The sequence below is a fragment of the Manis javanica genome, chromosome 2 (assembly GCF_040802235.1).
Source record: "Manis javanica isolate MJ-LG chromosome 2, MJ_LKY, whole genome shotgun sequence".
Taxonomy (NCBI): Eukaryota; Metazoa; Chordata; class Mammalia; order Pholidota; family Manidae; genus Manis; species Manis javanica.
Window position 1 is genome coordinate 145,168,273 of NC_133157.1, and position 26,126 is coordinate 145,194,398.

A 26,126-nucleotide genomic window follows, 5' to 3' on the forward strand; every position below is an offset into this window, starting at 1 on the left:
AGGGGCGTCAAACCCGAGAAAGCAATGCAGATTTGGAAATCATTGATTGATACAGTGAAAGCAACTGAAGCCAGTGATTTGAGTGAAAAAGCATCTCAGGAAAAATACCTAGAGCAGTGAGAGAAATAACCTAGGTTGGAACCTTGCGAATAACCAATCTGTAAGGGCAAAGAGTGTGCGAAGCAGAGTGGAAAGGCAGAAAAGCAGGAAGAGATAATGAAAAGGTTGGTGTCACAAGCATCTAGGGGAAAGGATGTTTAAGGGAGAGGACAATGATGTCAGAGGCTTGTCGACTATGACAAGGAATAAAAATTGAGTTGGATTTTGGAATTCAGAATTTATGGGTAATCTTACCATGAAGAGCTTCAGCAAAGTAGTAAAAGAAGAAAGCACTATTGCCAGAGGGCTGAGAAATCTGTGGAACTTGAGGAAGTATACAGGCTGGCATCTTTCAAACCCTTTCATTTTGAGAATGCTTTGCTCTATGATTATTCAGAATCCCAAAAAGCTTTTGTTTGTGTAGCTTGTCTACCAATAGTAACCATATTAGAAATGAAAACTGAGACCTTCTCAAAATAGTTATTGTCATTAAAAAATAACAAACCTACTAGAGGCAACTAAATAACATGTTTTTTGTGTCTGAAAAATAACTATACTTTCCAAAAACAGGAATTTATTTTGAGTTCAATGAAAATATTCTAATTGATGGTGGTGTGAACAATACTCTGTGAATATACTCAAGACCATTGAATTGTACACTTTAAATGGGGAATTGTATGGGATGTGAATTGTATTTCAATAAAATCATTAGAAAACCAAAAATTAAGGGCAGGTGCTCAATATATATTTGTGGGATGATTAATTTACCAAGTTGTAAATGCATTTTTGAATAATTTTAGTAAAACTACTTAATCTCACTTTTCTCTAAAACACACAAAAAATACAAGCAAAAAATTTGAAGCATTTCTTAGGAGTGGAAATTTAGAAAAAGAGAGATTCCTTAGTTTTCCTTATGGGAGGAAAATGATGATACAGTATTTTACTAACATTTTCCTTCTTTCTTTTAAAAACAAGTTCATTACAGTATTATTTACATGCCATAAAATCCACCCATTTTAAGTCTACAATTCAATGATTTTGTGTAAATTTATACAGGTGTCCAAACCTCATAATTCAGTTTTAGAAAACTTTCGTTACCCCCAAATATTTTTCTGGTTCCCATTTGCAGATGAACTCTGCTCCTTCCCCAAACCCACTCATTTGCTTTTTGTTTCTATACTTCTGGATTTTTTAAAAATTTCATATAAATGTTATCATGCAATATATTATTTTGAGTCTGTCTTCTTTCACGTAAGTGTAATTTCATATAAATGAAATCATACATGTGGTCCTTTGTGATGGGCTTCTTTCCCTTACCATAATGTTTTCAAAGGTCAAGCAATGTTTTAGCATGTATCAGCACTTTATTTCTTTTTATCACGGAATAATATTCCATTGTTCATATACCACATTTTATTTATCCACTCATCAGTTGATGTACATTTGGGTTGTTTCCACTTGTTAATGATTACAATGCTGCAATAAACATTTATGTACAAGTTTTGTGTGGGTGTATGTTTTCATTTTTGGGGGGAGGGTAATATACCTAAGAGTGGGATTGCCATGTCACATGACACCTGTATGCTTCACTGTTTGAAGAACTGTCAAACTGTCTTCTCAAGTGGCTGTACCATTTTACATTCCAACCAGTATTCTATAAGGGTTTCAGTTCTCCACACCCTCTCCAACACTTATTATCTGTCCTCTTGATTATAACCATCCTAGTGGTTGTGAAGAGGTATTCCATTGTGGTTTGATTTGCAATTCCATAATGGCTAATGATATTGAGCATCTTTTAATGTACTTGTTGGTCATTTGTATATATTCTTTGGAGAAAATTCTATTCAGAGTCTTTGCCCATATTTTAATTATGTTGTCTTTTTACTAGTTTCTAAGTTAAATATTTTACTGTGGTATAATATAATAACAAAATTTGCTATTATAACCATTTTTAAGTGTACTGTTCTGTGGCATTACATACATTTGAATCGTTGTGCAACCATCTCACCATTCATCTGTAGTTCATCTTCCCCAACTGAAATTTTGTGCCCATTAAATAACTTCCCATCCACCCTTTTCCCCCTGCTCCCCAGAACCCACAATTCTACTTAATGTCTTTATGCATTTAAGTAATCCATCTACTTCAAATAAGTGAAATTATACAGTATTTGTCCTTTGTGACTGGCTTATTTCACTTATAATATCTTCAGAGTTCATCCATGTTGAAACGCATGTCAGAATTTTCTTTTTAAGATGGAATAATATTCCATTGTATGTATATTTCACATTTTCTTCATCCACACATCCATTGATGGACACTCAGTTTGCTTCCAGCTTCTGGCTATCATGCATGCTGCTGCTCTACACATGATTGTTCAAAATCTGTTCCAGTCCCTGCTTTCACTTATTTTGGGAATATTTCCAGAAGTGGAGTTGCTGGGTCCTACTGTAATTCTTTGTTTAATTTTTTGAGGAATCACCATAACATTTTCCATGATAGTTGCACCATTTCATATTCCCACCAACAATGCACAAGAGTCCAATTTCTCCATGTCTTCACCAACATTACTTTTTGGTTTTGTTTCATTTTTTTATATAATAACAATCCTAATGAATATGAATTGATATCTCATTGTAGTTTTGATTTGCACTTCTCTAATGATTAGTAATGTTGAACATCTTATATGCTTATTGAACATTTGTGTTTCTTCTTTGGAGAAAAATCTATTCACTTCTATTGTCCATTTTTAAATTGGGTTGTTTGGGTTTTTGCTGTTGTCTTTTTATTATTGAGTTGGAAGAGTTCTTTACATATTCTGGAATCAAGTCCCTTATCAGATATATGATTTGCAAAATTTTCTTTCCTTCTTTGGGATGCCTCTTGACTCTCTTGATAGTATCTCTTGAAGTACAAAAGTTTTAATTTTGATGAGGTCTAATTTATCTTTTTTTCCACTGGTTGCTTGTGTTTTGGTACCATAATAAAAACTATTCCATAATCCAATGTCATACAGATTTAAACTTATGTTTTCTTCTAAGTGTGTATAATTTTTGCTCTAATATTTAGGTCTTTGATCAATTCTGAATTAATTTTTCATATAGCATGAAGTAAGGGTCCAACTTCATTCTTTGGCATGTAGATATCCAGTTGTCCCAGACCATTTGTTGAACATGCTATATTTTTCCACTGAATTATCCTGGCACACATGTTAAAAATCAGTTGACTAGAAATGTGAGGGCTTATTTCCGGAGTCTTCATTCTATTTCATTGATCTACATTTCTAGCCTTATGCCATTACTGTACTGGTTATGTTGTTCAACCATTGATTATTGCTGCTCTGTAATAAATTCTGAAGTTGGGAAGTGTGAATCCTCCCAACTTTGTTCTTTTCAAAGATTATTTTCGAAGCTGTTCTTGGCTCCTTGAATTTCCACATGAATTTTAGGATCAGCTTCTAAATTTCTTCTACCAAACCTTCTGGGATTTGATGGAAATCGAGTTGAATCTGTAAACCAATTTGGGAACTATTGGTATCTTAGCAATTGTAAGTCTTTCAAACCATGAATATGGGGTATCTTTTCATTAATGTCAAACTTGTTATATTTCTTTCAATAATATTTTGTAGTTTTCAGAATACACATTGTGCACTGCTTTTATTATCCTGAAACATTTTTCTAAAGCTATTCTAAATGGAATCATTTTCTTAATACCATTTTCAGCCCCATGTTTACTCTTAACCACAGCAAGCCTAAAATCTGGACTTCATTTCTTGATTAAGAAAGAAAACTTCAGATGAAGAAGTTTCAATTCATTCTGAAATTCTTATATCTAATCCAAAGATAAAGTTACAAATCTGATCCAGTCTGTTTTAATGATCTTAGATGAAAAAAACTAAAACACATATGGACATCCTGTTTAAGTACATGCATCTAATACCCAGATTAAGAAAGAGCAGGAATATGAATACACTAGCATAACTGTACAGCTTCCTGGAAGTGCAGCTGGAGTAGCTGTAGAAATAAGAGAGGTCATGAGGTCACAGGGAGGGCACAGAAGCCAATAGCCTGTCCTACAGTGATACCTTGTTGTAAGGGCTTTATCTCTGAACTCCTGGTTGCTCATCTTTAACATGGAAATAATAGCAATATATAAACATTTGCAGAGTAGACTCCAGACTGGGGTGGCCAGACTCCATTAGTAGACAAACTATTGTCATGCAAAAAGAAAAAAATAAGAACTTCTACTTGTTTATTCATGTCACCCCTTTAATTTGTATTTTTGTTTATGCTTTGTAAGTATACAACATATAATAGTATGGTGGTATATCTGCTTACTTTATATTAAATTAGTGAACAATTGTTGGTTCATGCTCAATTTTTTACTGATAGAGACCATTGGCTTAATGCACTGCTTAGCATATAATGACTGCTCAGCAAATGTTAGCTATCATCAAAATAATATTTATAATTGTCATAATATCATGATTAATAAATCTAATGGATTAGTTATGCTTTTGGGGGGGTTATTTTCTTGCTACCATTGATGAGATTGTAACAAGCATACAAGTCAAAGATCAATCCAAGGGTAAAGTTACAGATTTGTTCAGAATAAAAGCTACAAAATTATCAGAATGAATGGCCCATCAACTCAACCACAAATAAATAATGCTTTGATTATTATTATTTAAAGTATTAGAAAATACTAAAGTCAAAAATAAGGATAATTGATTTTCATTTTCATGTCCTTAGTGTATTAACACTAAGCACCCTGAAAAATATTTGCTGTTGGACAAGCATTAAATTGTTCAGAATCAATGTGGGTTTTTTTCTGATTTTTAAATCTCCACTGATGCGAAGCACAGGATCCCTGAACTGTGGGAATTCCAGACATCTCTTGGTTCTTCAAAGTGGCCAGGTCCAAGATTTGGGCGTCTAATATGGGAATGTTCTTCTCCAGCCCAGCCAGCTTCCCTGCCATTCTTCACAAGGACTGTGTGTATGGCACCAGACTTACTTTCCCAGAAGTGCTTCTGGGACTCAGTCTGCACAAAGGGGCTGTTAAATGTGTTTCCCTCCCTGCTGGCTCAGCTGACTCCCGGGCCTCAGGTCACATACAGCTCATAGTTCCTATCAACTTTTCCCAGAGGACCCCTGGGCTCCTGCAGGAGCCAGCACTTCCCTGGAACAGGAAGCTCTATTTACACTGTCTTGGAGCCTGGTGCTCATCCATAAAAGGGAAAAGAGTCCTTTAGGAAAAGGGCAGGGTGCTTGGAAACTCTTTAAAAGTGAAAGCTTTGTGACTGGTTTCTGTTGTTTTACACTGTTGGTTGATACAGCTTTTCAGAATATAAAAACACATGCTCTTTGGACTAGTTTGAATACTAAATCTGAACACTGACATGACAATAACAAAAAATATGGGGAGAGTGTCATGTGAACATTGTGTGCACATCTCCAGAGTGCAGACTTAGAGCAATTAGTTCCTTCCTTAGCCTTCTAGAACAGAATCCTATGCAGATATACTGGTTTACACATGAATTATTCATCATATTTTAAATGAAGAAGAAGGCTTATCTAAACTTTGGAATATAATGTTTAGGTCTCTGGATGATTACCACTGATTTCCCATGCTGGTGTCTAGCATGTAACTCCTCTTCCATCGGCTGATAGACACACTCGATGAGTGATCTGAGTCCCAAGTCAACAAAAGATGTGGATATGCCAGGAAAAGAAGGTAATTCTGGGGTAAGGGGAGCTTTGAGAATCAGAGTTCCTGGGGGGGATTTTATTGTAACAGTCAATAATTATTCAAAATAATTGTTAATCACACTTACTGTTCATAGTGAGTATGAACAATTAATATGAATTGTTACAAAGCACCGAGTTAAGTGCTTTATGCACATAAAAGCATTTAACCCTCATGATAACCTTGTGAATTAGGTCCTATCAGAATTCCCAATGTACAGATGGTACAGGGAGGCCAAGTAACTTGGCTAAAGTCATGGTAAGTAGTGAAGCCAGGGCACAAACCCTGGGTATTGAATCCCATAGAATGGTGCCCTAACAGTGATGCTCCACTCTCTTCTGCCCCATGCCTAACTGTGTCTAAACAGTTCGGATGCATTAGCACTTTTAATTTAAACAACACAAATAATGTGGCACGTTTCATGAGCTACAATATTCAGTCGTTCTTCATCGATTCAGCTCCTGCCAACACCTATGACTGTACCTTCATTAAATACGGTGATTCTGATGTCATTGCAACTGGAGGAATAGGCTCAAGGCCAGTGTCCTTGATGTCCTAGAAAGAGATCACTGTCCGTCCAGTCCCGCCTGCCCCTGCTATCACTTCCACCCGAGGCTTTTGCAGCCCCACATGATGCAGGGTTCTCCGTGTGTCACAGAGGATCCCCACTGTTGCATAAGTTTTCACTGCCGGGAAACACTCCCCTACCTTGTAGCTACTCCAGTTCACCTTTCCAACTGGAGCTTACCCATGGCCTTTCCTGACTGCTGCAGAGAAGGTTAATCCGTGCTTCCTCCTCTGGGCTCCCTGGGCCCCGTCTGCTCTGCTTACTGCCTGTAGACTGGCACATCACCATTGCTCTCTTACTGTGCCAGCCTGTAGGCTCTCGAGAGCAAAGCTGTATCTTATGCAACTGTGATGTCCCATTACTTCATCCAGTGCCTCAAATAGAGTCTGCAGTCAGGACGTGTGGAGTTGGCTTGTTAAACTGATTATATTATCTTCTGTGGGAGTTACTTTCCCAAACCAGCACAACTCTGCCCTGAGGACTGAGGGGAACACCTCAGGAGACTGAGAAGTTTTGGGTTCCAGGCGTCTGGAAGTCACTGGTGACCCTAATAAAAGCCACACTGAAGAGAAATACAAGGGAACCAGAAGGGGGAAAAAGCAACATGAAAGCTATAGACACCCACTGGAGACATTCAATTACTGAAGGGAGGCAGCTGATAGGCCAATAGCTGAGGGATGCAGGGTTGAAGAGTGGTTTTTGCTTTGTTTTTGTCTAGCTATAATTGCTCTGATGACAGAGACCTTGGCATATTTAAGGGCAGAGGGCATGTGGGAGGGGAAGGGAAGATGAAGGCAATGAGCACAGCCTACAGTCTGCGAGGGAGCAGTGAGCACTTCCTCGCCGTGTGACCAGATTCCCCTGTGGGGTGCCTAGAGCTGTCGTGTTGCTTTCTCCGCCTTCTAGTTCCTTCCCATCTCACCTCAGTATTGCTCTTCTTAGGGTCACCAAGGACCTCCTTGCTGCACCCACAAACCCCTGCTCAGTATCTTTAGGTCCAGAGCAGGACAGGAAGTAGGTGTTTCTGTAGAAAGGGGATGGCCACTCTCTTGTACCAAGAGAAGAAAACTAAGGTGGATGCAGGTGGTGGTGTAGACTTGGTGGCACAAAGTCAAGGGAGGTCTTGTCTCTATTTTCTGTTTCTTATGAAATATGAAACAAAGTCAATGAGGAAGAGGTGGGATGTATTTGAGGTTGAAAGAGATAGAAATTGTTTGAAAAGTGTTTTCAGCAAGCAGGAGAGTAAGTGCATTAGGGAACTGTAGTGAGATTACCAGCCGAAGGGGACACCCATGTGGCTGGTGATCAAGGGAACAATGATGCCGTCTGCCTCCAGCAGTGCCCACTGCCTGGTGCAGGGAAAGACAGTGAGTTTAGTTGTGTTCATTCAGACTCGAGTTTGCCAGGCATGTGCAACAAATGTGAGCTTAGAGTGTTTGCAAGAAAGTGGTTGGCATGATAGCCCAGAATCTACTGCATTATTGGGCAAGTTAGCCAAGAAGGGTCCCACACAAAGGGAGGAAGTGGGGAGGTGTGCAAGTCACCCAGAGGTAGAAGGATGGCTGTGGTGGGAGTCCTCATGCCAGAGCTGCCGTGACAGTGTTTATGGCCAGCAAGGAGGATGTTTGAATTCGTGATTTGGGGAGGTGGAGCAGTTTCAAGAGATAACACAGTTCAGACTTCACATTCTGCTCCGTGAGAACGGAAAGCTGTGGCCCAGCAAAGAACAAGGTCATTGGGTCAAGGAGCTAAGAGGTCATGGAGACGGATGTGTCCAGGATGAAGGCAAATAGGCAAATGTAAGGATGAAGAGGAAGAATCCGATTCCAGAGTCTTTAATTAACAGCAGTGAGTGTCTGGGCGAGGCCTCAGCAAAGCTCTGTCATTCTACCTTTTGAAAGCTCAATTGTTTGGTGAGAGGAGGGGTAGGCTAACCTTGAGATGCCCTGGTCATCAATTTAGGGGCCATAATACTTTTTAAATTATCCGCAAAAGAATGTATTATTTATTGGTGCCAGGAAAAGACCCAGAAGGAATAGATCTTTAGAAAAACATCAGAGAAGTTGGTAGAAATTATGCTAAAACAAACTGCACCCACTTCACAGTCTCACAACCCAGTTTTGGCCCTGACGTTGTAGACTGACCAGCCTAGTGGTTTCAGCACATTAACATTTTCACCTGGGTTTCCCTTGCCCCAGCCCTGATGCCACTGTGGAGTCCACACCAGACATCATAAATCTACTCGGGAGAGAGGTGCTCCGGTTCGCGCAGCTGGCAGGCAGTGAGGCAACCCTCCAGTGCTGAGCTCTCCTTCTCCTGACAAAGGTGGCCGAGATGGTGTTCTTCAAGTCTTGAAGCAACTTCTTGTCATTTGAAACAGAAACCGACAGCCTTCATCCCCCTCCAGACTCCTATTCCTTGCTCCCTAAGAAGAACTGCTGGCACTTCTTGAGGACTTGGGACCTTCAGGCGCTGTTCCAAGTGCTGTATGCACATTATTCTATTTAAATGCAGCAAGGCAACACTCGGTGAGGTTCTGCTACTATCATCCTCATTTTCAGATGAAGACTCTGAGGCACAGAGTTCAGCAATTGTCCCAGGCCACAGGGCTGCCAAGAGCTAGAAGTGGCACCTGTCAGTCACCGTCTGCACCTCTTACCTCCCGGGTGAATGGCACCACCACCCTCCCTGGGGAGACCTGAGTCCCACGCCATCGCCCTTCACCCACCCCCACTGCTGCTGTGTAGCCACCCTCTCACATGGCTCCCTGGCACTCCTGGCCCAGGCCCCTGCCCCTCTCACTTTGAGTCCCTAAATCTCCTTCTCCCATGTCCTATCACTCACTGTAAAACACAAAGCTCAGGCTGTGGTCAGAGGCTTTAAATTCTTGGCACACACACGTGGCTGATGCCTCCCCCCTCACCCAGGTTTTATCCTCACCTCTCCTCTGTCTCTCGCGCCCCCTCCAAACTCCATGCTTCATGCCGACTCTGTCTCCTCCAAGCCTTGGCCTCTGTGCTCTATTTTGAGCACGTTTCTTGTTTTTCCAACCATGCCACCCCTGCCTTGTTTTACCAGATTCTTTTCGTCTTTCAGGACTCAGTTTCCCAGACCCAGGTCAGAAATGTCTCCCTAAGCCCCCGTGGCAGCCAGCACACAAAAGTGTACTTCTGGCTTACTGTCTGTCTCCTCCCCCTGGCTGTCAGCCCTGTGAGGACAGACCACATGACATTCACCAGTGTCTCTAATGCCTGGAGGAGTCCCTGCTCTTGGGAACCAGCTGCTCAGGAATTGTTGTTTCAGTAAGTGGAAGCAATGTGAGAGCAAATGACCCCTCAGAGTATTCCTGTGTCCTACGTTTGTGAGATAATGGAAGAACTCATCAGCACCTAACACAGGGGTGCCCACTGTGTCTCTGGATTGTTTACTTTATAACACAAGTTTTAGACCCAATAACTTTAGCTTATTAAATCTAAAGCTCCCCGCTGGAGTGTTAGCTCCTTCCCTGCAGGGTGTTGCTTTCTTTGCAGCCATATTTCCAAGTAAGGAACTTGGTACTCAAATTCACATTTGTTTTGTGAAATGAATAAATAAAAGAATTCTGGTCCTTACAACAACCTTACAGGGTTAATATATTCTCCCCATTGCACGGGAAAAGAAACTGAAGTTCAGAGAGGTAAATATTGCATCCAAGGCTATGAAAGAGGTAGCAGCAATACCAGGATTAATTTCCTGCCATGCACATACAGACTTTTTCTACTATTCTGAGCTGCCTTGCAAAACCTTCTCAGCTATGTGAATTGGTCATTCAATTTAAAGAGAGGAATACATTTAATAAAAAAAATAATGCAAGTGAGGCAGAGTTTTCCTGTTTAAAATGAGAAAATGTACTGCTTATAAAACTAGATTTGTATGCAGTCAGCAAATGGGGTCATATAAAGATCAAAGAACAATTAATGGTGAACTTAGCACCTGGAAGAGAGTGAGGTTTGGGAACATAGGGCAATCAGAGACTCGGGCCTGGGTGGTCAGCTCCATGGGAAAACATAGCTTGATGTGAACAGCAGTACAGGACACAGACTGCTTTCTCCTGAGCACACCATGTCTTCTGGAAACTGGCTTGAACAATTGAGCTGCTCATTGCAACTGTACCGTTTTTTAGCCAGCATCAAAGGGCACTGGAAGTAAGTCAGATTTTGTCTCATGGTCTAACAGAGGAGGCTGAAGAATGTTTTAATTTTTGTATTATATCACTTTAGGATCAGGCAACTCCCAAAGAGATTTCCTCTATGATGAAATACATCTTTTTCTCCCCCTTTTACTTGAAGAGTTGCAATTTCTTAGTAAAGATTACTCAGCTAGTCCTTACCATAACCCATGAAGACAATATGTATTTTTAGTTTTGTCTTAACGGCAAGGAAATGCACTCACAGATGAAAATGATTTCACGAAGGCCATCCAGTGAGTGAGTCAGGCACAGGGCTGAAGTGGACACAGTAGGCACCCAGTTCTCAGAGATTAAACTTCAAGGCCCTGCAAATAATCTGAAAGAAAGGCTGTTTTAGAGCATCCTCTTAAAATAATTTCAATGCCAAGTTTTGTTGTATATTGGTGTCTGTTCATCAGCCGTAGGACTACAGCACCCTTTCCAGTGGGAAAGCTCTCTTCAGTACCCGTGTGAGGATGGCAGGAGGTAATGGGTGTAAAGCATCAAGCACAGCATATGGGACACAGTAGCTGCTCGTAAAAACTCCCCTGCCACCAATCTCCCTCCCGTGAAATCTCAGGGAGGCTGGACTCACCTGTATTGCAATTCCTCCCAGTCTTTCTTCCTTATTGACCTGACATTTCTCTTCGTTCAGGTTTCATGTAGAAATGGAATGTGCTGGAGCTTCATCAGCCTCCTGTGCTTACACAGGCATCTATATTTTTCTCCATCCTATTGCATGTGTAAGAATCTAGTTCTGATTAAGGATCTTAGTTATTAATTCATTAGGAAATAAAGAAAACCTACCTTTTTTCAAAACGATCTGGAGAGTCCAGTGATATGAGGAGTCCGAATTTCCCGAAACTGCCAGTGGCTCACACCCTGCCGAAAACACTGACTTGGATTAAATATGCTGCTGATTGTCAGTGGAGGGGGTCTAATCCTTCCACTTCATTTTTCTTATTAAAGTGTAGTTTACATACACCATTATATTAGGTTCAGGTGTACAACATAGTGACTCAACATTACAGATGCTCACCACAGTAAGTGTAGTTACCATCTGTCACCATACATATTTATTACAGTACTATTTCCTATGCTGTATTCCCTATGCTGTACTTTACATCCCTGTGACTTATTTATTTTATACATGAAAGTTTGTACCTTTTAGTCCACTTTCCCCTATTTTGCTCATGCCTCTACCCTACGGCAACCACCAGTTTGTTCTCCATGCATCTGTTTCTGTTTTGTTTGTTCATTTGTTTTGGTTTTTAGATTCCATATATAAATGAAATCATATGGTATTTGTCTTTCTCTGACTTATTTCACTTATATAATACCCTCTAGCTCCATCTGTGTTTTTGCAAATGGCAAGTTTTCATTCTTTTTTTATAGCTGAGTAGTATTCCATTGTGTAAAATATAAATATAAAGACTCACATTTTCTTTACCCATTCATCTATTGATGGATATTTAGGTGGCTTACATATCTTGGCTATTGTAAATGATTTTTCAGTGAACACAGGGTACATATGTTTTTTTGAATTAGTGTTTTCTTTTTCTAAAATCTGATTTTAATAGCACATCATCTGTCTAGGTCAGACTGTTAGAAGAGATGCTATAACAATTTCCATTGTAAGATATTTCCATTCTAATAACAAATATATTTCCCATTTTATGTTATTTCATGATCCATTTCTTGAAAATGAAGTATTTCTTTTAGCCTATGCTATACTGTTTAGAAATAGGATTGTATCTGTTCCTTAAAGTTTGGTAGTATCTCTGCTTAGGAAAGAAGATTTTTATAATCACTAAGAGAAGAAAATTTAGTTATTCAGTTCAGAATACTTGAATGTGATATAACTTCATTATGATCCTTTCTCATTTCATTTGATCAAATAAGGTGTGATAAGATTCTCACTTCTGAACAGTACAGTAAAAAAATTCTATGGTAATTTAAAAAATGAACATATTCTTACTTTTAAAAAACAAACTCTACCATTTGAGAGAAAAATAGATTTTGAATTTCCTTATATAATTTTAATACAGTTGATAACTAATACAAAGCATTGTAATTACTTTTAGAGCCAAATGAAATTATGAGTTCACATTACAGGTGCAGTGTTATAAAATACTCTCCTAAAACAGAAATGTGTGTGCTGTAAACATTACCAGCCTAGGCTTCATGATTAGGCACAGCCTGCCAGCCCCTGGTCTCAGCACCCTGGTGCTCACGGCCAGCCTCCCCGGGGCACAGAGCAATGAGCAGCTAGCTCTCCTGCTGGGCTGGCAGCACCAGGCTTCAGAGGTAGGCGCTGCAGTGACCCACAGCACAGCTTGCCTCTGGACCACAGCCCTACACTCCCCAGCACTCCCTCACTGTGGCTTGGGTTTATGCAAACCCAGCCTGCTGAGAAGAATGGGAATGGCAGAGAAAAATTATGCAAACCCACTGCCTGCCTTGACCCTACTGGCTCCTTGTTCTCCTGCCTCTTCCCAGTCCCAGCTTCAATCACTGACTCCACTTCTGCTCACTCCTTAAATGTTTCTTGTTCCTAAGAGCGCAGTCCTGTGCCAGCTCCCCATACAATGAATTATCCCTGAGTGATCTTCTCCACCACAGTTTCCCTTCATGCCCATGCTCATGTGTCCCAGAGGCCAGCACATCAGACTAACACACCTAAAAGGGACCCAACATTCTCCATCTGCAGACCTGTTCCTTCCCAGGTTGAGTGGGGGCTCCTCATCCACCACTTGGAAAAGCAATCTGGGAGAAGTGCGGCCACCCATGGGGCAAACAGCCATCTGGGCAATCAGGACTGACTGCCTGAGGACACTCACTCCTGGCCGGCGCCCTCTATTAGGCACACCCCTCACAATCCTTGCTCCTAATCACTGCCAGGGTGCTCCTTCTAAACATCATTCTGGTTGTGTTCTCTGTCTGCTTTCCCACATTTCAAGGACCTTCTTGGGATGAACTCCAGCTCATGACCAAGTAGACAAGGTCCATGATCATCCTTCTTTCCGCCTCTGATACTCCCATGTAGCCCATGCCCCAGACTCGCCCCTGCTCTAGTTGTGTTCCCTCTTACCTCCAGGACTTTCACATGCTGTTGCTGGGCCCAGGACACATTCCTGAATTTAGGTTGGGCATCTCCTCTTCCAGGAAAATTTCTCTATCACCATTTCCTAAGCCCAAACCTGAGTGAGGTGCCTTTCTGGAGCCCAGTGCTCCATACTAGGTCTAAACTCTGTTTTAGACATGTCACCTACTCATTGCCATTCTCTTCTATTAGACTGTGGTGAAACTGGGTTTGAATCCTGATCTGCTTGGGTCCAATTTTTGTTCTTTCCCCTGTACCTGCTCTTCACCAGAACCTTTGTTCAGTTCTTGGAAGCCAGGTGAATCTGCGTCCTTCCCCATTTCCCCTGTATCTGAGAAAATAAGAGCTATGCCTGCTCTTACCCATGTCTGCAGTCAGCAGTAGGTAAACAAACCCTGCACAGCCAGCTCCCTGCTGTTTCCACTGGCTCGACTTCAGCTTCCTGAACATGAATAAAATGAGTGGGTTCATTTGTTTCTAGCATATGCTCAAATAGTGTGGCGTGGTTCTACCACATATTTAGTTTTTATTTGGTGAAGACAAATGAGAAAACAAAAATCACCCATAATTCTAATTAAATTTTAAGATATTTTGTGATTCCACAAAGAGTTATTTAAGTATACTACTCAAGTTCTGAATTTCTTTAACTTTTATTGTGGCAGTAAGTACAGTTATGAATAGTCTGTTCAGTGTTCTTGACTAACTGACTATCGGAGTTATTATATTTTCTGTTATTCTCAATCAGAATTAAAGAAAAGATAGATTTGGGGTCTTCTCTTGGCTGTGTGGATGGTTTCTTACACAATTATTGTGAAAAGCTCACTTTATTAGATGCAAGGACACCAGCAGAGAATAACCTACTTCCAGGCATTTGAAGAATTAGCAAAGGGGATCTTCTAACTCCATGTGCTGCTGGCTTCTGTGTTTGAAAATTTTCTTGCAACCTAGATGAAAAGAATGTGTATTAAATCCTCACATATCAGAGAACGGCAGCCAAGCAAGCCAGACATAGTAAGAATAAGAAAAATACATTATCAGCTACTATTTTCTTACTCTTGTTTTTAAGAGAAGAAACTTTGGCTTGTTTCTTTGTAAATCTTCATTGACTTTTTTTTGTCTAATGAAACTATATTTTGCATCTAGATCAGGAAATGTGATTTTATTAAAGTAAGACATTTCTAAATGATTTCTTTCAAGTAAGTAAGAAGATAAAGTGTGCACACTAACTCTTGTGATGACAGGGTGATACTTCTGTTTAATCAAGAGCTGCTTGTGCATTTATTTATACAAACTCTTCCTAGTCAGGTTAATATTGTACACTTCCCTCATTTTGCCGGAGTCCCACAGAAAAAAGTTAAATGACTTCCCCAAGAGCAAACATCTCCAGACTTAACTCAACTTTTTAAAATATCCTTTTTATTATGGTAAAAAACACATAACATAAAAGTTATCATCTCAGCCATTTTTAAGGGTCTAGTTCAGCAGTGTTACACATATTCACATTGTGGTGTAACAGATCTCCAGAAATTTTCATCTTGCAAAACTGCAACTCTGTACCCATTGAACAACAGCTTCTCATTTCCCTGCCCTGCAGCCCCTGGCTGCTACCACTTTACTTTTTGTTTTTCTGAGTTTGACTTCAGATGCTTCATGTGAGTGGAACTATGTAAAATTTATCCTTGCTTCACTAGCTTATTTCACTTCCCATCCATGCTACAGTATGTGCCCAACTTTCTTTCTCTTTTAAGGCTGCATACTATTCCAGTGTATAAATAGGCCACATTTTGGCAAGAAGTCCCCAAAAACACTTAGAGAAGCCTTCTTGCAGGAGATGCTGCTTCCTGCAGGAGAGTCAGTAAAATGAGAGTTAGCAGCATAAGGGCAGGCTTAGCAGACTTGCCCAGGCAGTCTGGGAATGACATAGGAACATTCCCTAACCAATAGTTCCCATGCTTTTCCTTGGCAGACAGACTAAAGCCTAATGGGTAAAACAGAGCAGCTGTGCAGTTTCTTCTGTTGGGGAGGAGGGGCAGAAACCTCAGTCTTCCCTCCTCTGCCTCCCTCCTTCATCAACCAAGGATACGTTGCCCTCGTGATCACACAAGGGTAGCAGGTACTGACTGGAAGGGGGCAATAGTGCTGGCAATGACCTGTTTCTTGTTCAGGACTCTGGTTACACAGCTGTGTTCAGCTGGACAAAACTCATCAAGGTGCACCTTGAAGATATTATGCCAAGTGAAATAAACCAGGCACAAAAGGACAAATATTTTATGAATCCACTTATATGACTTACACCCTGGAATAGTCAAATTCAGAGAGACAGAAAGTAGAAAGGTGGCTGCCCAGGCCTAGGGGGAAGGGGAGGGAGAGCTAGTGTTTAATGTGCACAGGGTTCCATTCTGGGAGGGTGTAAGACTTCTGGAGGTAGGTGATGGTGGTGGTACTCACACAACCATGTGAATGTACTCAATGCCATTGAAGTGTGCACCCCAAAATGGTAAAAAATGGTAAATTTTGTGCTACGTATACTTTTACTATAATTTTATTTTACAAGATGAAAAATTAATTAATCTATTTATGACTTGTACACTTTCCTACATGTAAAATAATATTTTTTAACCTAACCAAATCAGAGTTTTAATTGTTACTCTCTGGAAACTTTTAAGGCATAGTGTTTTTCCATTAGTTGGACTGGCAAATATTTGTATTTCATGAAGGACTGAAGGATAGTTCTTGCTTTTTCATCTCATTTCCCAAATCCAAACCCAGGATTTGCAACCTTGGTGACTCCCCCTCATTGCTATTTCCTGAAATTTGTCAGTGTCTATTTATGCTTCTATTTAGATTTCCCTCTTCCAAAATGGTCTGTGCTGGCAAGCATGCCCTCCAGTAATGAAGAGACTCAGTTCTCACCCGGGTTTCCTCTCAGTGAGGGGACCCCAGGGTTAGACCGTCATCGAGTTATGTGTCCAAGGCCAAGCTTTCAAAGATTCTGTGATTATCAAGAAAACTTCTTCAGCTGAATGATTTTTTTAAACTTCCCTGTCAGCAGAAATAACCCTCCTGAAATAAATTGTTCACTTTGGGCATGGAAATCAAGGGTAAAATGTTAGAAGATATTTATTTAAGATATTACTACTGATTTAACATTATAATTTACTTAAAACATTCATGAGCTCCTTCTCTTTGAAAGAAAAATCACTTGCTTTTGAACAATGTATGTTTTGATGAAGGTTCCTAATTATGTGACAATAACACTAATTATAGAGAACTACTTATTTAGATAAAACTTAGATTTGCTACAATTATAATCTGAAAAGGCATTATCCAGATTGTAATTGGGGGGGATTGTGTGCATGTGTGTGTGTGTGTGTGTGTGTGTGTGTTCTCAATTCTCTGTTGACAAAAACAGAGAAAAACTAATTAGAAGTTGTTTAAAAACCTAATTACGTAAGTGTTTACTTAGCCTTTCTTAAGTATGTAAGTAAAAAAATAGCCAGGTAGTTAAAAATCCAGACTGATTAAAGATGAACTCTCTTTATAGTCTGTATTCAGTAAAATAATTTTTTGTGCCTTTTTGATTGAAATATATATTTTATGATACTTAAAAATATTTGCCATGTTGATATGGTAGCATATGTGTTTTCCAATTTTTTAATATTAAAATGAAGCCACAGACTATTTCTGTGTCAATATATATGTCCTGAAACCATAAAAACTATGCAGATTTACAGGACCATCAACTAAAGCTACATTTTTACATGGCATATAAAATTACTCTTCTTGATTTTTAAGATCAATTTGATCATGCATTGAGAAGACCTACATTGATTATGTATCTAATTGAATGCATCTAAATGATTTCTGAAAAGTATATAAAGATTTGGCCAAACAATTTTTTTTGGCACATCAAAAATTAATTTTGTACTGGATGTAACATTTATAATTATTATTAATAAAAAATTTTAAAGTTTTAATTATTAATAATTATTAATATATTAATAATAATGCAATCCTAGTCCTAGCTAACATTTATTGCATATTTCCAATTTTCCTGGCACTATTCCTGCAGTTTATATTTCTAACTTCATTGAATCCTCACATCGGCCCTGAAAGACAGTGCTAATATTATCCCCAATTACAGACGTGGGAAATGAAGCACAGAGAAGTTAAGTAACACAGAGCTAATGTGTGACCAAGCTAAAATGGTAAACAGATGTAATCCAAGTGTCTCCTTAATTTCATCATAGCTACTTAGGAGGCAGATAACACCAGCAGAAGTTGAACACCTGTGGGCCTTTGAAGTACGGTATTTTCATCCTTGCTCAACTCTCCATCTGTTCTCATGTTGTGTGACGTTCCCATGCCTGGCCAACAGCACAGCCACAGTCACTTTGGCACAAAACCTATGAAACCACTGGACAGTCACTGGTTTGGGGACAGAGGTCAGACCTTCCTGTCCGCACCCTACATTGCTCTGTTTGAGGAGCATCCATGGGCGAGGTTCCACCAACTGGAGAGAGCTCTGAGCTCCACTCAGACAGATGAAAGTCAGGCCAAGAAAATTGGGTGCAAATGAGAGTCTACCCAATTTTCAATGAAAAATAACTCTGAGGCTGAACTTAAGTCTGTCACTACTCAGTGAAGTAGAATTTAGAACATGTCAGGATTTCCTGACTTCACCTTTACTCTGAAGGAGAATGCTCTATGGTACTGCTAAAAGGACCAACTACATTTAATTAACTCAAACTTTCTTAGTTTTTGGAAATGTGTTGGAGGAAAATATCCAAAGGCTGTAAAGTTTAGTTTATTTTTGGAACCTAAACTAGTATCACCATCTAGGTCTGTGGAAGATTCTGGCAAGAAGCTAAAGCCAGGATGAGCAAGGTAGTGCCTACCCTAGGTTTTTGATGGGAAATATATGATGAATACATGTGAAAGGCTGAGCACAGTGCTACTGCAAACTTTCTCTAAAAGAACCTGTCTGCTAAAATACAACTTAAAAAAGCATTTTGTGTGAATTATGGTATACAGCATTTATGAAGCTTTCCCCATTAGAAAACTTATCACTTTATTACTAGTTTTTTGTTTGCTTGTTTTGCTCTGCAGGTTCTACCTATGTATATTAAAAGTACAGGTCAATATCCATACAAAAACTTCAGCTGGAAAACTACTGAAATGGTAGAGGTCTCACAATTCAAATAGAAACGTCTTTGTCTCCTTTTGAAATCAAACTCTAATCAGGAAAAGGAAACCTTTATTTGCTGTTAAAAGTTTCTTCTTTGCATAAATATTATATTGACTTTAGTATCACTTTAATGAGATATCTAGAATACAGGATATCTAATGGATTTCACTCTGCTAAAAATGTCAAAGTAAAATACCATGGGTCTCAGTTATTTGATCTTTGCCTTGAAAGTGGGGTTAATTTTAGAAGTCTTACAAGGCAAGTTATATATATAGTACAGAAAACATTCACTTTTAAAAGATTAAAAAGTTCAGTTGAACTACATGAGGAAATGCTGAAGAAATTGGAATTATTGGCAACAAGACTAAGACTGAGGACCAAGAATGGAAATAGAATGTATTCTGCTTTTCCAGGACTTGCAGGGGCTGAAGAATTTGCAAACAGCTTATGCTAATACATTCTAGAACCTTATGCTAATCAGTAGCAAAAGTTGATACTGCAGATTTAAAATATGTTCCACACTAAATATGGTTGGTCTATATAATCAATGATGTACCAGCCAACTAAGACCATGCAGAGGAGCCATATAAGCCTTCTGTACAGTTATTCATATTGTTCTATTTAAATGAGGGTCTCCAGAGCTACTACAACACAAGAACATATTATTGCCACGATTTTTCAACTCTGTGTTACAGATAACACAACAGCATCAGGAGCTTCTCTGTACCTTACAGGCTCCCGTAGTTTGACAGTAAATAGGCCTCATTTAAAACAGTAAGAAGATTTAACTTCATACCTATCTAGTTACCTACAATTTAAATGTCAAACCGTACCAAGTATTAGCAAAGATGTTCCATACTGAGATCCCTGAGATCTCTAATACACTGATGGTAAGAAAGAAAAATATCTTGGCAGTATCTAATAAACCTGAAAATACACATTCAGACCCCAGGAATACCTGAGGGAGAGCCAAGTATTCTACTCCTAGGTATTTACCCAAAAAAACACTTGAAGACGTGCCTCAGGAGACATGGACAAGAACATTGATGATGGCATTGTTTTGTCATAAGCAAACACTGGAAATAGCCCAAATTACATTAACAAGAGAACAGGTCAATAATTTAATATACAGTACTCATACTGTTAAGTACAGAAGTTGAAATTGGTTAAAATTAATGTGCTAGTGTTCCATGTTTCCAACTGGATAATTCTGTTTTATCCAAGTTTATGAACTTAAATTTTCAGAAGGTTATGTACAGCAAAGAATACCATCAAGAAAGTGAAAAGACAGACCGCAGAATGGGAGAAAATATTTGCAAATCATATATCTGATATATCTAGAATATATGAAGAGTTGTTATTCCTTAATAATAAAAAGACAATTCAATTTCTCAAGTAGAAAAAGAATCCAAATAGACATTTCTCAGAAAAAGATACACAGTTGGCCAATGGGCACACAAAAAGATGTTCCACATCATTAGTCATCAGGGAAATGCAGATCAAAACCACAATGAGGTTCCAGTTCACACCTACTAAGATGGCTTTAGTCAAAAAGTCAGATAATGACAAGTGTTGAAAAGATGTGGAGGAATCAGAATCCTTATACACTGCTGGTGGGAATGTAAAATAAGGCAGCTTCTTGGGCAGTCTGGCAGTTCCTGAAAAGATTAAACATAGATTTACCATATGTCCCAGCAAGTCCACTGTAGGTATATAGCCCCCCAAATTGAAGCCTTTGTTCACACAAAAATTTGTATGTGTCCATTAGCAGCATTATTTGTAATAGCTAAAAAGTGAAAACAACCCAAATATCCATCAATAGATAAATAAATAAATAAAATGTGATACTTCTAAACAGTGGAATATTAGACCATAAAGAATGAAGTACCAGTACACGCTACAACATGGATGAACCATAAAAATGTTACGCTAAATGAAAAGAGTCAGACACAAAAGGTCACATATAGTGATTCTATTTATATGAAATGACCAAAACAGACAAATCCACAGAGAGAAAAAGCAGATGGGTGTTTGTCTAGGTCTCAGAGGGCGGTGGTGGATGGCAGAAAAGGGACTTACTGCTAATTGATACAGGGCTTTTTCAGAGGCAGGTAATGAAAATTTCTAAAATTACAGTGATGTACAATTCTGTGAATATGTTTAAAATGATTGGAATAATCTTACTACGCAGATGAACAGTGACTGCGAAGGGGTATGTGGGGGGGACTTGGTGAAGGGGAGAGCCTAGTAAACATAATGTTCTTCATGTAATTGTAGATTAATGATACCAAAATAAAAAATAAAAAAAGATTGGAATATACACTTCAAAAAGATTAATTGTATGGTATATGAACTCTATCCCATTAACACTTACCAAAAGGGTTATAGCATGATAACATAACTTACAAATTTTAAAACATGCAAAATATTATTATGTATAGTATACACAAACACATGTTTGGAATCATGCACACAAGGTTGGTGTTCACAGTACTGAAAAGCTCGTACTGACTCATTCTCGCAGACAGCAGCCTTTACACAGCCTTGAGCCCCTGGAAAGCGTCCGTTGTGGAGTCAGGGGACAGATAAATGCAGCAGGTCAGTTGGCACCACCTCCACATGCTAGGGAGAGGAAGGGGGCCGGAGAGGGACCTGGGACTCCTCAGTTGTTCTTTAAAAGAAAACTCTCAAGTAAAGCCACAAAATGTTCAGATTTCTCCGAAGTTGGTTGGTGAGTACATTAACTATCACTGTTCGATTCCCTGTATTTTTGTGTATGCCCAAAACATCTCACAGTTTAAAAAATTCTACATTTTTAGGCCTGTCCCGTTAAAAGCTGTTGCAGATGTCTCCCATTGAGGCTGTTAGTCACTAGCTGTTCAACATTTGCCAGTGCTCAGTCAGGTCCAGGCACATTAAAGGTGAAACCAAGAGCCACAATATTTTGCAGCCCTTGAGTCCAGTTGTACTGAAATTGGTATGCATGGCAAGAGCAGGAATCGCTGGGAGGCACAAAGCTAAGGCTTTGGGCTCTGGACGCCAGCCAAGCCCAACACGCCCTACGTACCACAGCCCACAGCCAGCCAAGTCCACGGCCTGCCCAAAACTGCTGACCTGAAATCAGAAGGTTTAAAAGCAACCCCAGTAACTATAGGATTGACCCCCTGATTCCTGGGAGCAGGTTGCTAAAGGTTTTAAACTTTCTGGCATAGACACATACTCTGAAAGGAAACCTCCCCACAATATTCACAATATTCCAAACCCAAGAACACCGAACTAACTGAAAAGAAAACCAGCACACTTAGTTTTTCTTATCCTTTTAACCTGTCGGGAGCACCAGGGTTTCATGGCTTTGTTTATTTTTACAATTTAATCCAAGGCTTAACAGTTTCAACTGTACCACAGCAGTTTCAACAAAATTCAGCCCAAACGTATTGAAAGGGATTCCTAGTTGTTAAAAGCAAGCTCTTTCCATCACAGTCACCCCTATCCATCCTCCTTGCTTTCCTTGTAGAAAAAGTGGAGATAATGGGCTGACACTAATACATGGTGTTGTATTTGGCATTAATAGTCATTTAAAGACTTATCTATTGTCCCTACTGTAAGAAGCTCCCGGCATCTGCCTACATTACATAAACTGTTTTGAGAGTTAATCCCTTTCTCCATGTGACTCATGATGGAGCAGATCCTTCCAGAGGGGATAAAAATACAATGGATTACGGCATTGCAGTGTCTGCAATTCCCAAGGAAGAAGTGGCTTTAGACATTTATATACCGAGCTTGGCGACCGAGTGGCAGTGAGTGTGTCCGAAAGTAGTTAGAAATCGGACAGTTTGTGCTGCAATGCAAGGACAGGAAGCACTGCGAGTTTCTGCAGCCGTGGTTGGCTTGAGATAATACCATTGTATAACAAGGCGCAGCGACCGCTCCCACTGCTGAGAGCCCGGGGCCTGGCGTCTGGCTCCTTGGCCGCAGGCCAGGCTGAGGTCCTGCCGTCTGAAGGGATGGTGGGCGTCCCCTCCCAGGCGGTGCACACACACAGTGCCGGCCACACCTCACCTTCCAGAGGAAATCTGGCCAGAAAGCCAGACTTCATGACTTCTCCTTTATGAGCTTTGCCCACCCCCAGCCCCTGCTGGGGTTTTGTTTTCCACTTAGGTGCAGTTGGTGGTATTCACTCCGTGTTCAGATTGGGATTGTAAATCCCAGGCAAGAAAATGAGCTGACGACAGGGTTATTGGGAAGATACTGCCTTGCCATGCCTCGCTGCCTCAGCAGCAGTTGGCCCCGGGGCCCTGCAGGCTCTGTGGAGAGGTCCTGGCTCCCACTTCTACAAACCACCGTCCAATAACCCTCTTCCATCAGGCAAGAGCACTTACCAAGGACTATTCTAGACATATTTAGCAGCAATATTGTTTGATTTTAACTGGACATTGTTCTAAACACACAAAAGAGTTCAAGGATGTGGTGTTGGGTTTTATTCTTCTGTCCCCGCTCCCCCCTCCCCAAACTGTCAGGTTTCTCTGGGAAAATGGGATGCAAATGTTTGGGGACATTTCCACAATAAAACACTCTCAAATATTTTTTCAAGATTTCCTTTCTAGTCATGTCAAGATTATAACTCAAATCTGCAGAAGTCAGGAAATTCCAAATTTATGTTGACACTTTCCCCTTAAAACCTTCACCCGATGATAAACAGTGGTAAAATTTCTGTTCCAACTCAAATGCTCAAATATGACACAGGTTCTTCTAGTGAAAAGGTGCATTGGGGCTAGAAAGAATGGCCTTTTAAGAAACAAATGTGATCTTAAAGGCCAATAATTTTTCTGAATGATGCCTTCGTACAGAAGGTGAAAGATCCATTCCAGGTGGATTGGCTCCTTGACTGAATTTTTACAAATGGAAAGGAATTTTATTGAATGGCAGAAGCGAATGAGAAAAGGGTGGAATCTGTCCATGAACTCAAGGTAGGAAATGAGTACCTGGCATCAAGAGGGGGTCTCCTGTATGACCCAGGTCAGTTCACTCTCCCAGCCCGACCAGCCCCCAGTAAAATCCCACAGGCATGACTAGCGTCCAGCAGGAGCATCTCTACCACCGTCCCTGTGCTGCCCACCTTGGGCTGTGTGGGGTGAGAGGGACTTACATGGCGTGTCGCAGACCCAATCTCCTTATCTATAAAATGCAGGATGATCATAATATCTATTTCATGGGTTATTTGAGATCCAATGAGATGACTTGTTAACATATGAAAGTGCTTCTAAAATCTTTTCTGTAAACTGTGAAAAGAACAATAATTTAGGTAATAACATAGGTAGTGTAAGGCCGATAAGCATGGTCAGCACGAGCACTGGAAAAGCATATTCGAATATGCCTTAGTAATGAGCAAAAAGAACCTAATAAAAAGAAAATATGACAGATGACATCTGACGAGAAATATGGAGTGTACTTTCCCAGATATTCCTAGCTCTGCAGGAATAACTAATTGTACTGACAGAGAAAGACAGTGACAAAAGTAAGATGCCAACCTGCTCTGCCCAGGACCTGAAAGACCCCTCGGGCTGCAGATAAAGAAAACAAAAAGGAACAGCATGTGGTTTCCAAGGCACAATCAGACACTCCAAACACAAAAAGAGATGGGCCTTCTAGGAGACATGGAAGGTAGCAAACCCAGGGTCTCCCCTATCCTCCCACCTTTGTGAACCCTAAGATCACCTCATGAAGGCCTGGGACTGGGGAGAAGAGAGGTCAGGCTCCCACAATGCCAAGAGTTGATGCCACATGTTTACAACGGGTATGGTTAGATGGCCCAGGGAAATTAAGTCACGCTTTTAGACTATGATGATACGGAAATCTGAGAGGACTGAAAAAGGCAAATGCATTGTCTCTCGTGTTAAAATAGGGGGAGAAAAAAAACCAAAACCCTGACAGTTCTGGCAATGGATAGATCAGCTTAATTTTCATATCTGTAAGGACATTATATTTTAAAGTCATCTATCAATACAGAACCAAGAAGACTGTGGGAAGAGGAAACCATTCCAGACCAATTTCATTTCCTTTTATGACAGACAGTGAGACCGTGTAATAAAGGCAGAACAATGGTTGTGGAATGTGAGGAAACGTGCCACCATCTGCTCACAGGACGAGGCCGGCTGCGTGGGAGCCGGGCGCCTGAGACAGCCAGGCTAGCCTTCCTCTGGCTGTCCCGTGCCAGCTCCTTCTCCCAAGCCACCTGCCAGCTGGGGCTGCTTCTCCCCTGGGTGCCGTCACCTGGTGCTATTTGCTTTTAGATTTATTTGCAGCCCACGTCTGGGTTTAAGTGGCAGTAAAGATTCCATGGAGAAACGAGGGTAGGATTTGGAGTTAGAACAATAATGGTTGCCTGGCCCTGTCATTTACTTGCTGGTTGGGCTTAGGTGGGTCACTGACCCTTTCTGACTGAGATACCCTCTCTTATCCAATGGTGATCAAAATATCATCCTTTCATGATTACTATGAGGCTTAGAAATCAAGGGCTGCTCTAATGCAGGATTCAGTACATGTTTTATTTATTCCTAACTTTTGATCTCACACCTTTTCCAGCTCTGGGCATTATCTGGGTCCTAGATTCTTGCTGATGATATGTTTATGCTTCTAAAAACTGTCTAAAAATTCACCTTGCTAGGTGCTTGATTCTCTCCATGGGTCCCTGCCATTCCCATACTGCTGTCTGGGTTGGGACAATAGGTCACAGCCCCAGGCCCCAGGGATGTCAGCCAAAGGGAGAATGGCCAACACTCAGCCACCCACTGCGAGGGCCACCTGTCCCTTTCTCTCCACATTCTTCATTCTCCTTTCTTCCTCTTTGCCCCCTTCTTTTCTTGTCCCTAGTTCTCGACACTAAGAATGAGGAAATTGACAGTCTACAAAACTGCACCTGAGACCAAGATTATTTTCAAGACTGATTATTTGGAGGGAGAGGGTTGTTAAATGACAACAGAACAGCTAACCTTCGAACAACTCAAGGATTAGGGGTGCTGACCCCTCCTTCCTGCACAGCCAGAAACTTGTGTATAACTTTTCACTCCCCCAAAACTTAACTAACAGCCAGAAGCCTTATCTATAACATAAACAGTCAATTAACACATATTTTGTATGTGTATTATATACTGCACTCTTATAACAAAAAGTAAGCTAGAGAAAAGAAAATGTTTTTTCAAACTTGCAAGTCTCAAA

The 26,126-nt window shown here is 40.3% G+C and overlaps 1 long non-coding RNA gene across 1 annotated transcript in view; it reads left to right on the forward strand.

The window, feature by feature from the left end:
* The window catches only part of LOC108384985 (uncharacterized), a 50,618-nt gene extending 40,584 nt beyond the window's left edge, over positions 1 to 10,034 (forward strand). Inside the window, exons 4-5 of the long non-coding RNA XR_012128184.1 lie at positions 5,699 to 5,833; positions 8,612 to 10,034. This is a non-coding gene — a long non-coding RNA (uncharacterized lncRNA). The remainder of the gene's footprint in view (positions 1 to 5,698; positions 5,834 to 8,611) is intronic.
* Positions 10,035 to 26,126: the final 16,092 nt, after the last annotated feature.